General features: G+C 37.0%; 1 protein-coding gene across 5 annotated transcripts in view; it reads right to left on the bottom strand.

The window, feature by feature from the left end:
- Nucleotides 1-15,227, bottom strand: part of PDLIM5 (PDZ and LIM domain 5) — a 206,029-nt gene that overhangs the window by 26,177 nt on the left and 164,625 nt on the right. The window lies entirely within an intron of this gene.

Raw genomic sequence — 15,227 nt, forward strand, 5'->3', positions numbered from 1 at the left:
TTACAATAAATAATCATCATAATAACACAAATATACTACATGTGTGTGTATTGACAGGATTCATACTTTAGGTGTGGTTAGAATTGGATAAGATTAATTAGGATAATTGAAAGGATGATTCTTCCTTACCAGAATAAAGCCTGTTTGCAATGATGTGCAACTGCAGATCCAGAAACCCAGCATTTACTAACCTCAGCACATCTACAGTGCTCGCTCTGGCACTTGAGCTGTGAAATGGCACTTTACAGGCCAGCAAGCTTTACTACTGCCCTTGTTTCAAGTGACTTGGCTGGGCTAGGAACATGTTTTCATCCCCTTATAGTCACACTTTATCTTACAGAAATGGGAGAGAAAATCACTGTATACGTTCTCTTCCTTGTCACCTTATTTATAACACAATTTGTTCCTCTGTGGGTCTTCCATTTCTATATCCAAACCTGACTTCCCTTAGAGCAAACGATATGTGTTTTCAATGCCAAATCCTAGTCTTGACTTTCAACTCAAGACATGCAAAATGGACTTCATCTTTTTGCACACATTCCCCACTCTTCATAAGAAGTTCTCCCTGTATGTTTGAATTCTCCCACTTACCCAGGCACAACCCTCTATCTCCTAGTGCCTGCCAGTCCCCAGACCTTAACAACTGTTCCAATGTAAATGTCCCCAAGGCCTTCTTTTTAATCCAAACCCATGGGTTATCATGTGAGTCCCAGTCTTAAACCTCTCAGGTCTGCACAATTACAAGTCTCCTAACCAGTTGCTGTCAATCTCATTTCAACCTATTCTGCTAGACGACTTTTCCAAATGTACTACTTTTTTTTTTTTTGAAGACTTTACTGATTTATTTTACAGAGAGGAGACACAACACAAGCAGGGGGAGCAGGAGAGGAAGAAGCAGGCTCCCCGCTGAGCAGGGAACCTGATGCAGGGCTCGATCCCAGGACCCTGAGATCATGACCAGAGCCAAAGGCAGAGGCGCAACCCACTGAGCCACCCAGATGCCCCCCAAATACACTACTTTCATCACGGTTTCCTGTTTATCCAGTCTTGAGAGTCCATCCCTCAAGGAGCTCACTCCAGTCTTCTTCACAACTTCGTCTTTTATGCTCACTCACACCCTGGTCATCATCATCCTCTATTATACTTAATATTTAACTTGAGCTATCACTATTTGAAGGCACTCTTGTCAAATCCTTCTAACAGCTCTATGATTCAGGCAAGATTAGCAACATTTTTTTATTCTATCTGAGGCAAAGAATGGTTAAGAAACTGGCCCAAGGCCACGAGGCAAATAAAGGACAATCCAGAACCCAGGCAGTCTGGCTCCAGAGCCTAGTCTCTTGAGCACTACGCTATCGTTTACTCACCGTCCCTTCAACATGCCAGGCCAGACCCTGCTTGTATGGCCATCAGCCAGTGAAATGTCGCCTTTCCAGGGCTACTCATAGTTTTCTCCTTCTACAAGGCTCATGCAAGTTCCATTTCCTGAGCTCCCAGCAACCCCACCGCCCCATATTCCAACAGTCCGAACTAGAAATGTTCTCTTGCTCCTCTTAACATTTGCAACACCCTTGCCTATCTAATTTATCAATATCGTATAACGTCTTTTCCTTCCCAAGCCAATTGATAAACTCTTAAAGAGGAAAACTATATAATTCTTTCTATTCACTACCATAAAACTGCCTCATAAATAGAAGGCAATAAAGCAAATGAATAAATAATAAAGCAAATGAAAAACGGGAAGGTTCCAAATCATTTTCATTTTGCCTTTCTAGAGAACAATCTTGAGATAGATTTTTTTAAAATGTGGATTAGGTTCGGGATTTCAAACAGTGGGAAAGTTACCAGTTGAAAAATCTGAAAATCAGACCTCAAAGAGAGTGAAACCCTTTCATCAACCATATGCTTTTATTTTATCACATTATCTATGCATAAGCCCTAAAGTACTGAGTCACTGAGACATTTTTAGCAATAAAGGAGTGTAGTAATTCTCCATCAGTCATTGTAAAATGGGACATAATCCATCTGGTCCATGCCTCGAGGAGAAGGTACATGGGGAACTAACTTATTTAACATGAGAAGTCATTCTTAAACATGAAACATGTGACTGTGTCTTTTTTTTTTTTTTTTCTAAGACTTTATTTATTTATTTGACAGACAGAGATCACAAGTAGACAGAGAGGCAGGCAGAGAGAGAGAGAGAGAGAGAGAGAGAGAGGAGGAAGCAGGCTCCCCGCCGAGCAGAGAGCCCGATTCAGGGCTCGATTCCAGGACCCTGAGATCATGACCTGAGCGGAAGGCAGAAGCTTTAACCCACTGAGCCACCCAGGCGCCCCCATGTGACTGTGTCTTAAACACATATAATAAAGCTCTAAGCTTTCTGCTATTCCTTGCTTGCAAAGAGAAGCTTTGTTTTCTGTAATTGCCCCATTTTAACCACTTTGGATAAGACAGAAATTCTCACACCTCTGTTTTGTTGCTGTGCTGCTAGTACATTGGCCCACACACAAAGCTACACAAACCCTGTTATAATTACCAAGCTCTGAACATTTCCAAGGCATAGTTATTTCCCATATGAGTAAAGTGATGTTTCATTTCTTCAGACTGAATTTCTCACTACTTTAGCCTAGGAATGGGCAACTTTTGAGCCATCAAGTGCCAAGCCCCTGGCCTCTGCTCATTTGGCTTAATGGGGAGAGGGAGGTGTAAGAAGGTGAGGTCTTGCGACAGGGAAGGCACCACAAAATGAGCCCCGTTTCCTTAATAATTCTGTAGAGAACTGCACTACCATGCAGAGAAAAACAATCTTCCATGGGTGGTACAGAGACTGAAACATTTCACATTTATCGAACCTGTCATAAAAACCACTTTTATGTAGGAAAAAGTATACATCTCTTTAGAGATAGTAGTTTAAAGATGACAATCTACTTATTTGTAATAAAAATAACTATTTCTTTTAAGTTCTAATAGAGCTATTAAATAGGACCATTAAATTAGCCCCATTTCATAATCTATGAATCTAAGTCACAAAAAATTTAAGTGACTTACTCAAACTGAATAATGAATGAGTCAGTAGTGCTACAATGAGAACATTAGGAAGACGTTAGTTCTTGACTCAAGTTTTCCTTTTACACTTTAATCTTGAGCAACTTCCATTAAATCTGGCGTCTTTTGTGGCTTATCTCTACCCCACGGGGACCATGTTGGAAAATTAATTTTTATTCTTTTGTATAAAACACAGAACCACAAAATGCATCTAGAAATTAAAGCCACTAGCTACTCTCTAAACCAATAGTGTTGGTGAGAATAGCTTATTAACTTAAGAATGGTTATTTGTGAGTCACCTAGTGGTTCAGAATGACATACATTCATACCTTTTTTGAATTGCTGAGCAAATCATTCAGTAAAAGAGCAAGTTTGGTGTTATAAGATGAACTACTCACAACAACATGAGGAATACATAACGTGAACATTTCTTATCACCTCCATAGTACATCCATCCTTGGTCCAAGCCATCAATATCTCTTACTTGACTTACAGTGACTGCCTGGAGATTTTGCTTCTACCCTTCCCAACAATATAGAGGCCAGAAAATCCTAAGTCACATCTAGGCTCAAATCCTGCCAATAGCTCCCTGGTAACCAATGGTCCTACAGAATCTGATTCCTGCTACCTCTCTGACCTGATCTGCCCCTCTCCCTTTGCCCATTATATGCAAGGCACACTGGCTTCCTTACTGTTTCTCTAAATGGCCAGTGTGCTTCTTATTCAGCGCCTTTGTACTGTCTCTTCCCTCCTCCTGGAAATATTTTCCCTGGCTGTTTGCAGGGCTCGCTCCCTCATTTCCTTCAGGTTCTCTGCTCACTTTAAAAATAACCAATTTTATTAATGTAGCTTTCTCTCACCATCCTATATGAAATAGCAACCCCCTACCACAAACCAACATTCCCTATCCTCCTTAACTGGTTTATCTTTCTCCACAGTTCTATCCCCATCTAACAAATTTTATATTCTATTTATTTATTTATTATTCTCTATCTTCCCACACCTTGAGGCCAAGGACACGGTCAGTTTTGTTCATTGAAATATCTCCAGCACCTAGAAAACAGTCCCTGGCATTTTGCTTTACAAATCTTTATTTAGAGAATGAAAGACTCCAGTACCAAAATTATCATCTTCCCATTAAAAGGAACCAGACTCCAAAGATACAGATGTAGTGAAAAGAAGGGCCATCTGTACCCATGTTCATTGCAGCAATGGCTACAGTCGCCAAACTGTGGAAAGAACCAAGATGCCCTTCAACGGATGAATGGATAAGGAAGATGTGGTCCATATACACAATGGAGTATTATGCCTCCATCAGAAAGGATGAATACCCAACTTTTGTAGCAACATGGATGGGACTGGAAGAGATTATGCTGAGTGAAATAAGTCAAGCAGAGAGAGTCAAGTATCATATGGTCTCACTTATTTGTGGAGCATAACAAAGAACATGGTGGACATGGGAAGATGGAGAGGAGAGGGAGTTGAGGGAAACTGGAAGGGGAGATGAACCATGAGAGACTATGGACTCTGAAAAACAACCAGAGGGTTTTGAAGGGGCGGGGGGGTGGGAGGTTGAGGAACCAGGTGGTGGGTAATAGGGAGGGCACGTACTGCATGGAGCACTGGGTGTGATGCCAAAACAATGAACACTGTTATGCTGTAAATAAACAAATAAAAAAAAATTAAAAAAAAAAGTTAATTATGACCTTAAAAAAAAGGAACCAGACTCCTTAAAGAAACTGCTAATTCTAGGATTGGGACAGAAAAAATAAACCGGGGAAGTCTAGAATATCTTGTCATATTAGAACAGGAAGGAAGCTATCAAAGACTACTGGAGTTGTATCAAATGGACTTCGAAGAAGCAGATGAGACAGTCTGAGCATTAATAAGGATAATAGCCATGGACTAAAATACTTCAAATATGTTTAACCCTACAAGCTTACAATGAGTCTGAAATTTAAAAACAAAAAACAAAAAGCCATTAGCATTCATCATCTTTAGAGGATGCTACGGAAACAATTATTTTAAAAAACAGTAAAATTTAATAAAGAAAAAGAACCAAGCTTTAATAATTTACCAGTTTATAACTGATCTGTTTCATTTATATGCCATTCACTCCCCTGCCATTTCTGAACTATTCTGAAGCAAATTCAAGATCTATTACTTAGCATTTCAATATCATCTGCAAAAGAACATTCTTTTTAAAAACCTAACCATAATTCCATTATCACACCTAAAATAAAACAAAATTTTCCTTAGTACTATCAAGTAACCCAATTTCAATTAGTATTCTATTGTTGCTTATTGGCTTAAAAACAACCAAGCGTATTGCTTTACAGTTCTCCTACACAGATATTACTGAGCCTAAATCAAGGTTTTGGCAGGGCTGTTCCTTTCTGGAGACTCTAGGGAAAATTCATTTCCTTGCCTTTTCCAGCTTCTAGAGGCTACCCAAATTGCGTGGTTCATGGCCTTCTTCTGCCGCCTCAAAGCCAGCAACAAGCTCTCACACTGCATTACTTATCCCCCATCTTCTGCTTCCCTTTTTCAGTTCTGAAGGTCCCTGTGATTAGGCTGGACTCCCCAGGATAGTATCCCCATTTTTAAAGTCAGCTGACGGCAGTCATAGTCCCATCTTCATCCCTAACTCACACCTGGGACATGTAATAAAACATATTCATTGGTTCTGGGTATAAGGACATGACCATCTTTGGTGGTGGGGCATTATTCTGCCTACTACACACACCCCAATCCAGTATTAATCAGGATCCAAATAAGGTCCACTTGTTATGTTTAGTTATATGCCTCCGAAATCGCTGTAGTTTATAATCCCTTTCATCTTCCCACCCTTTTTAATAAACATGTAGAAGAAACCAAGTCTCTAGTTACACATGTGTGCATACTGGAACTTTTTCTATAGTAAAAACTTAGAAATTTTACATATGCTAACCTGAACTGTTCAATCTTTACATTATAAGGCATTAATATTACTATTTAATAGATCAAGAATATAACGCTCAGAAAGGATAAATTACTTGACCAAGGACATGCAGAGCTATAAAATGAGGCAAATGTTTTTGAACAACTACTATATACCAAATAATTTGGTAGGCTTTACCACCCTGAATCAGAGAGACGTAATTTCTGCCCTCATGAAGATTAAAAAAGATATAGACCAGCAGTCAATTATGTCATAGTGGGATAAGTGGCAGAATGATGGAAAGATAATGAGTGTAATTGTAGACCTTCATTCGGTCAAGTATATACCGAGCCTAACAATGTGACAGGCACTATCTTATGTATGGGTACACAAAACGTGAATAATCCTTGTCCTCAGAGCTCCCAGCTTTTCTTGGTTGTTTTTTTGTTCGTTTGTTTGTTTTTGGTTTTTTTTTTTTTTGAGTTGGAGGTGCTTGTGGTTTATCTAAGTACAGATAGTGTATTGAATATATGAACTCAGGAAAAAGATCTGAGTTAGAAGAATTGATTCAAGAGTCATTAGCATATTGATGACATTTGAGGCTATGGGAGTTAATGAGATTGTTCAGGGAAAGTGAGAATGAAAACAGAAGAGCTCCTAAGGGTAAGGCAAATAATATAAATACTTTGGGAATACAAAGAGGGGTAGAAGAAAAACCCAGAGAGTGCATGATGTAAGCCAAAGGAGGAGAGTGGAGAATTTGGGATTCAAAACCATTTCTAGGGGGTATAGCTCAGTGGTAGAGCATTTGACTGCAAAACCATTTCTGCCTGACTCTAAAGCCTATGTCCCTATGCATTCATTCATCAAATACTTATCATTTGCACAGGGTGTCAAACTCTTTGCCAGTCACTGCAATGACTTATGAAAATATGAAGGCAGATCTCAAATGTGGTCTAAACCTGGAAGTTCTAATCTCTGGATCAGTTTAGAAGGAGGTGATAGTGATAACTGAGATGATTAATTTCTGCTACTTCAATTTCCTTAATGAGCCTGCCAGGATAAATTTAGGAATAATTATGAAAGCGCTGTTTTTTATTTGCCCTGGTATGCCTAACAGCTTAGATTATCACTTTTAAGCTCTTTATGTATTCTATAAAAGATGAGTTTCCTATAGAGATCTAACTTTCTTTCCCTAAATCTAGCTGCCCATACTTTTAATGGCTGCAAAGTTCCTGAAATAAAACATATGAATAAAAGGCCAGATTCTTCATGTTTTGAAAAAGAGACAGACATTTAGGAAGATATACATAACTGTTGCAGAAAGGAAAATAAAATTATAGATGTAGCTTTTGCTAATGACAAAGAAAAATTATAGATGTAGCTTTTACTAATGACAAAGAGTCTTGAGCATCTGAACGTTAAATTCATTTTTTGTTGTACAAACTCTACATTGGTGTGGAATATTTCAACTAGTACACTTGAATTAAGATAAAGCAGCAAGAAAGTTATGCCAATAAATCTAGGACTAACCATAAAATATTTTTCTAAATCCTGTAGTTATTTTTTTCTTACTAGGTCAGAAATAAGGCTGATACCAAGAAAACTAATGCCCCCTCCCTGAAAGGAAAAAGACAAATGTTTACAGCCTCAACAAGACAGAAGTCATATGTGAGGGTTTATGGTGTGAAAAACAACTGGCTCAAATGCAAAGGGTATTCCAGTTATAAACACTGAAGCTAATGTTGTACTCATATAAATAACTAGGCTACATCAAAGTGACATTCTGGCACTCCTAGGGAGATAAAGGACTGTAATTCAACATCTCAGAGAATTTGTTCACAAAGGTATGGTAGAAATTTTACACATACTAAATCGGGTAGCAATGATGGCAACACACTTGCATATTATCCCTGTGCAGCAAGTGCTTTCTTCTCTGCCCCTTCGCCAACCATCTCAAACAGATGGTGGCCAAGAGAAGCACAGAATCCGTGCATTTTGTCTGTCAGGCTCCTTATGTTGAAAGCACAAGCAAGTCTACTCTTCATTATCCAGGCATGAAATCATATCCAGTACAAATAGGAAAGGTTTAAAGTTAAGCCAAGATCTAGGATCAGAGGAAAGTACATTCTAGAGAGGTTTGTGCAAATTTTATTAAATGGAATCAGGATTTTTTTATTCAATGGTTAAAAGCAACACTGACAGATTAAACTATTATCAGTTCTCTAAGCAGCGGAGAATGCTGGTATGTATGCCATAAAGAATTGGAACAGGTGTGCCCAAGGCTAAGTATCAAATATTTCTGCAACTTCAGGAGGTTTGTTTCTTCCATTAGCAACCAGTCTTTCAACTCTAAGAACCCAGATTAAACTGGATCTAGAGTGTCTTAATTAAAGTGAGCATGGGGACTTGGATTAGGTTCAGTTCTCTTCTTAATTTGTTGCATCACGTGTCATTAAAATTTGGGATATATGCACTTGCCTTTTCTCCCAACTGGCTGACCTTACACAGAAAACTTCTTATTTGATCAGAGTTACAAGCAAAAGAAACCCAGTGTGTACTTTGCAGATAAAGATACGAGATCTTAAAATACCTGGTTCTGCCCTCATTCAATTAGAAATCAACACATTATTTATCAGTTATATAGAGAATTTTCTAAATAATCTCAATGTCACTGTTACAATTTCTAATTTTACAGTAGGAAGACAAATCCTGCTCTAACTGTGGGTGCTCAATGTGTTTCATGTTAAAGAAAAGGCAGGGGGGTGGTGAGGGAGAGAGGAGAAGGAATAATAAGGAAAAAGAAACAAAAAATAAAAGCGCAGATAAATTATTTGAAAAAACAAACAAACAAAAAATCCGAGGCATCATTTACAACCTTGAGAATACTAAAAAAAGATCACTGATGAATTCATACAGAATCTAAGCTAAGAATTTATTTAAAATACTAAATTTGTAAAATTTTACTCATATTTGGATGAGAAAACTGTGAAGGACATATATTAAAATTAGTTATACTCACAATATAACATATCTTATTTCCAAAGTAACATGAAACCCAAATGGGCTTGGTTTTTACCATTTTCCCACAAACTTTCATCTATTTATGTAAGTGAGAAAGCAGACTAGTCTCAGAAATAAAGGAGAAAGATAACTCAGGTTTGAGTCACTCATATAAATACATTTCTTTTAAAGTAGGAGGAAAAAAAAAAACCCTGAAGCAGAAAGAGGAATAAAATTTAAGGCGCATTCCCCATGTCAAACAGTATCAACAATGTCTCTCAAGATGATACATATTACTGGCAAATTGAAAATCTGGGATACTCCTTATGTTTCTCTTACTACTACCACTAATTCTCTAAGATACTTCTCTCAATTAAAGCCATTAGATCTCTGAAAAAACAACCCTTTATTATCATTATCCAAAGTTGTGTTTGAATTTCACATCTTTTAAAAGCAGAGAACACCGCTCAGCTATTTTATGCCGGAGAAGCAATACAGCTACCATAATGATAATGTTAAGATAACACTTGGGCTTCTCATTCTGCTAATTTCTAGCTCCACGAGTGCAGGAATGTATTACATTTCTTCACATGTAAAACAGCAAAATGTGGGAGCCTAAGTGAGGTGGTATAAGTAAAATGTTTACATACATTTTCTTGAATATTTAAGAAATGCTTCATAAATGTTAATTATCATACAATGACATAAAATTTTGTGTGGTTAAAAATAAAGTATCAACTCATTCAATAACTACTTAGAAAATACATACAATGTTTTAGATCTAGGAACTCTTGGTATGAAAGATACACCCAAGAATAAGATACCTGCCCCAAAGAATTTATCTTCTTACAGGTGCTATTCACAAAGAGGCAACAGTGCCTTCAGATTAGTGTTGTCAAGGGTGCTCCTGACTCCAAGAAAAGTTTGCATCTACCACACAGAATTATCAAGCATAATTTTTCTTATTCCTATGGTTTATACCTAGGTTTGGCAATTTTTTTCTGTAAATGGTCAGAGAATAAATATTTTAGGTTTTGTGGGACATATAGTTTATGTTGCAACTATTCAACTCTTGCCCTAGGAATGGAACCACAGATATCATGTAACAAATGTAAATAAATGAGCATGTCAGTGCTCCAATAAAACTTTATTTATAAAATAAAAACAGGTGGTGGGCCATATGTGACCAAAGACCATAGTTTGCTAACCCCTGGTTTAAACCATATGCATCAATTAATAAGAAATATCATTCTTTACGAAAATCACATACGAATAAATCCTGGTATCTTCCCTTAAGATTTAATATTTTAATTTTAGGATGAAAGAAAAATGGGGAGAAAGAAGAGCTCTCACAACTGTGCTCTTGCATCAGCACTGGAAAGCTTCCAACACAGAAATAAATTCCAGTTTAGAAGAAAAAGAAGAAGAAGATAATCAATGGTTGTTACCTTTATTTTTTCCTGAGAATCATGATTCTAAACCAAAATCTACCTATTATACAAAAAGACAAAGCATATTTACATGCTTCACACCAGTTTTGAGAGTGGAGAGCTCCAGTTCAGCCTTTATGGCAAGTGGACTATTTAGTTTAATGATGTCAAAATGCAGGGGAGCAGATGGCAGTAAAACATTATTAGAAGAGATGAAACATATGCAACTGGTAGCAGTTTACTTATTCATATAAAAATTTAAAAATGGAACCAATAAATCTATCCATCTTAGCTAAGCAAATCTAGTTATCTCGATTTATTACTGTAACGTAAAGCCTACAATGAAATTTGGGATGGCTGTAGAAACTATAATTTCCTTTCTCACCCCTATCTTCTTTAGACTTCAAATAAAAGATAGAATTTATATCCACTTAAAACTGAGATGCACATCATTCAATCTTTGATCTAATCAGATCTCATAAATACATCTGAGTCGTCCTTGGGAAAAAAAAAAGAATACATCAGATCTCTCTAAAGCTCTGTCCATAATGAATAAATAAGCTTTTCTTTATTGCTAAAATGCAGCACACAGCAGAGGCAGGGTATAGTAAGGGTCATGTTAACTAGAATCTTAGCTAAATTTTAAAAATGGAGTTTAGATGCAAAGAAAATGTTACTTAAAGCAGACCTTAGTAGCTGCAGTCACCTGGTTTATGCAAAGCAAGACTCCTTTCTTCAGAGAGGATTTAGTCCTCTTTAAATGTAGTCATTGCTATTATCTTTTGACACTAGAAAATGCACTATTTTGTCAAAATAACAGAATTCAACTTAGTTTTGTTTGTTTTTTAAGATTTTATTTATTTATTTGTGTGTGTGTGAGAGAGAGAGAGAGAGACAGAGAATGCACAAGCAGGGGGAGCAAGCAGGCAGAGGGGAAAAGCAGAGTCCCCGCTGAGTGAGGAGCCCAATGCAGGACTGGGATCATGACCTGAGCTGAAGGCAGATGCTTAACTGACTGAGCCACCCAGGTGTCCCAAGTTCAACTTAGTTCTGAACAACTCTGACTTCTCTCAGACTCTGCTGCCTCACTAGTAAAATGATGCCCACCTAAAATCTTAATGACATTGTTTTATTGCACACTGAATAAAAATATATTTAAAAACTTAAAATATTATAAAAAATATTACCATTAATCAATGATACCCACAATTTTACTGTTAAGTAAGAATTTTTTGCTTCCTACAAGACTACCCATTATACTCCCAAGTTCTAAATGCCCAAATGGAGATGGTGAGTATTCCCTAAGACCGGAAGCAATAGAAGCTAAAATTAACTAAATATTAATTTTGAAGAGGTTGTGACTTTTTCCCTTTCTCATTTGACCAAAAGAAATCTACTCTGTCCCTAAAGACTTTCAAATGATCCTAACTTTTCTATTTACAGCTTATTTGCACTGTGTTCTTCAAAACGTAATTCATGTTTTTAAGAAAAATCAGCAATTCTTACAAATCTTATCATAAATTAAGAGCCCTTGCGTTTACTACATATAATAAAAACTGTTTGAAAAAAAATAAAAGAATCTATGTATACATAATCTGATACATTTGTTCCTAGGAGTATCAAAGATTACAGATGGCGAATATTCAATAAAATAGTGCTAGTGTGCTGAGTATGTCACCATCAATTAAATGCCTTTTCTTTCATCAACAGAGTACCTGCCTCCATGGATATATTTAACAATAAAAGTAAAAAAAGAAATCTATTAATTTTTTGTCAACATCAGGGACATAAGAATAAACAGGGCATTGTGTGTACATCCAATAAACGATAGCACGAAGGTGTTATTATTCTTACAAGCTATAAAAGATGCTAATGAAAACAGCAAAAGGAAAAATCTTAGCACACCTAGACAATACTAACTATGGTAAAAGAACACACAACAGAGCTTTTTATTTTCAATGGATTTATGAAATAGCTTTCTATAGAAAATGATGATTACAATATTAGCCAATATTATATAGCTTAATGATTTTGAATAAGAAATTATTATTTATTAAATACTTAATATAATGTTATTACAATTAAGTAACATCACAAATGCTCTTACAAGCTACCTATTTTGAAAGTGGGAAAGAAGAAAAATCCTATAATTAATGAAAAAAAAATTTTAAGCATATCTATCAACTTAAAGCTTTCTGAATTATATATACATATGTGTACATATATACATTTATACATATATACATACATATACAACATGGCTAATTTAATTTTTAATTTTTGACTGGTAAAGTTCTACAGAATTTTTCTTCTTTTTTCTTGTAAGAAACCCCTTTTCCATCTCCTAATGTTTATTTCCATATCTACATGTAACACAAGTCCTTCCTGCAAAGGCAAAGAATGCAATGCCAGAGCTACTTACCTCATAATTCTAACTATAAAGAATTGGAAAAGAATAAACATTTAGAAAATGATGATTTATGGGTAATTAATGTTCTTGCCTATGGAAATGCTGCACAAATAGACTATAAAATTATGTTATAGAAGTAAACGTTAATTTATTTCTCAAGTATAATACAAGATGCAACCTACTCATACTTATATTTTCTAACTAGACATATTACATTAAAAAAACTTAGACAGGGGCGCCTGGGTGGCTCAGTGGGTTAAAGCCTCTGCCTTCGGCTCAGGTCGTGATCCCAGGGTCCTGGGATCGAGCCCGGCATCGGGCTCTCTCCTTGGCGGGGAGCCTGCTTCCTCCTCTCTCTCTCTGCCTGCCTCTCTGCCTACTTGTGATCTCTCTCTGTCAAATAAATAAATAAAATCTTTAAAAAAAACAACAACAAAACTTAGACATATTCAACCAACTTTCTGTTCCATAATGTGACCTACTCAAAACCAAGTACAGTTTCTCCAAGCCAAATACAATCCCTACCAGTGTTTTAGTAGAGGATAAGTGCGTGCTCTCTTCCAAAGCTCCTTGGAAGAGCAATGTTAGAACTTGCCTCCCAGTCAGGTTAAAATGTGAAGCTGCATTCTCTTGTCCTTAGAATTCTCCGCATTTCCATGGCCATTGCCTAGGGTAACATTATCATTGTCACTGTCCTGGATTTCCTCAACCACCTCTTAATTTAGTGTCCAGGACTCCAATCTTAATGCCTACACTGAGGTCATAATGAGGTTTTAAATACGCTAACACTATAATGATCTAATAATGCAAACCTGATTGTCACTTTCCAGTTTACAGATCTGTTAAGGGCATCAATCCACTGACTTTCTTTCTGACTTTCAAAGCCCTTTTCTGACCAGGTCCCCATTAACCCATCCAACTTTCTTTCTGGCCACTATATACTAAACAACTTGCTCTTCCTCCAAGAAGCCAAGTTCTCTGAGGGCTTTTGCGTATGTTGTTCCCTTTCCAACTTGACCTCTTTCTAAAATTATTCAAGGGGCATTGGCTACATATGATTTTACTGTAGGCATAAGCATTCACACTTTATTCCTGCATAAAATAGGACTCCATTATAAACCCTAATATAAACAAATATTCTATCTCAAGATTGCATCATTGGAACTTTATTGGTCTCTTTCTTTCCATTGATCTAGACCTCCCTGCCTTCTGACCTGGCCCCTGTAATCTAACTTAACTCTGTACCTTTTTTTTTTTCTGATTTCTGTTATTTACTGTTGCTTTAATTTGCATCCATGTTAATTTTTCCACATTGACAAAATGAGTGGCTATTCCCAGTATTTCTTCTGCATTCCACTGTTTGGTTCCTTATAGGCCATATATTCCCATATTTTTTAAGAAAAAAATTCCTACCTTAGGGCTTCAGATCTATTACTACTTTTTTAATTACTAGAAATAAATAATAAAGTACTAGTTATAGTACTGCTGATGTTCACAACTTTTTTTTTTTTAATTTTTTTTTATTTATTCGCCAGAGAGAGATCACAAGTAGATAGGCAGGCAGGCAGAGAGAGAGAGAGGGAAGTAGGCCCCCGCCAAGCAGAGAGCCCGATGCGGGACTCGATCCCAGGACCCCGAGATCATGACCTGAGCCGAAGGCAGCGGCTTAACCCACTGAGCCACCCAGGCGCCCCTGATGTTCACAACTTTTAAGTCTGATGGCAGTTTAATGCTTCAAGGACAGTGGAGTCCTCTGCTCCCTAAGCAGTATGTGTAGTCTTTAATGGCAGCCTTTGGCAGATATCATGTCCATGTTTGTTCAGTGACTGTTGTGGGAATTTCAAGTCCGGCGGGAGGAAAGAACAATGTGTTGTGAGTTCCTCAAATCATATGAAGATGTCCAAAATATAATGAACAGACCTATCCACCCACTCATTTAGCCACTGTCATTGACGAAGGCCTATAAACTGGGCCAGGTATTGTTCAGGTAGTGCAAAACAAATATTAGTAAGACTTGGTCCCTGTCCTTAAGAGGATCTAAAAACAGTGATGAAGGACACATATGTAAATTACAATGAATATGATGAATGCTATAATAAAGCAATCGTCAACATTTTGTAGGAACACAGAGAAAGAATGGCCAATTATTCAGCGGACTCAAGAAAGGTTCACAAAGGAGATAATATCTGGTCTTGAAGAATGAATGGAAATTTTTCAGGGGTAGAAGGGTGGAAAAGTATTTCAAATAAGAGCAGCAGCTTTACAAAGCACAGAGGTGTGTGCGCAAGGAATGGTGTGAACTCCTGAACTTTAGTGTGACGGGAGTGCAGAGAACATGAAGAACTCTATTACAAAACAGGCCACAGAAGGAGGTTGGCACAAGGTAATAAAGGGCACGTAAGCTCTATTAAGAAGCCAA

Source organism: Meles meles, chromosome 2, assembly GCF_922984935.1.
Source record: "Meles meles chromosome 2, mMelMel3.1 paternal haplotype, whole genome shotgun sequence".
Classification (NCBI taxonomy): Eukaryota; Metazoa; Chordata; class Mammalia; order Carnivora; family Mustelidae; genus Meles; species Meles meles.